We start from the raw sequence: 414 nt of genomic DNA, 5'->3' as shown, positions 1-414 counted from the left end.
CTTGTGAAGAGAGAGAAAGAGGGCTCTTGTAGGGCTGTTACTGGAGTTTCTTGTTGGAGGGCTTGGCGCTCGCAGGTAAAGCAGCCTTTCCTTTGGTCTTCCACGTCCCGTGACGGTCGAAGCTTTTCTCGTTTTCTTTTTGGTCTTTGCTTGCTTTATCCGTTGAAACTGAAGAGAAAGTAAACACCGTAATAAGTCGGTGTTGTGTTTGGCGTGTAGAGCCGCTCAGCAAGACGAAAGAAGAGTGGGTAGGTTTAGAAAGAAGTCTTTCATGGTTTTAGAACGTTTCTTCTTTGCGTCTTTCTTTCTTCATTCTCATCGTAAGTCTTCACTATAGGACGACCCAGTCATTCACCCTTTTCAGGTAGAACAAAGGGAGTTCTCCGTCAACTGGGGGGGGGGGGCTCTCTTTTC

This window comes from Cystoisospora suis (assembly GCF_002600585.1).
Source record: "Cystoisospora suis strain Wien I chromosome Unknown contig_1260, whole genome shotgun sequence".
NCBI classification, from domain to species: Eukaryota; Apicomplexa; class Conoidasida; order Eucoccidiorida; family Sarcocystidae; genus Cystoisospora; species Cystoisospora suis.
Note: the sequence above shows the minus strand (reverse complement) of the source record.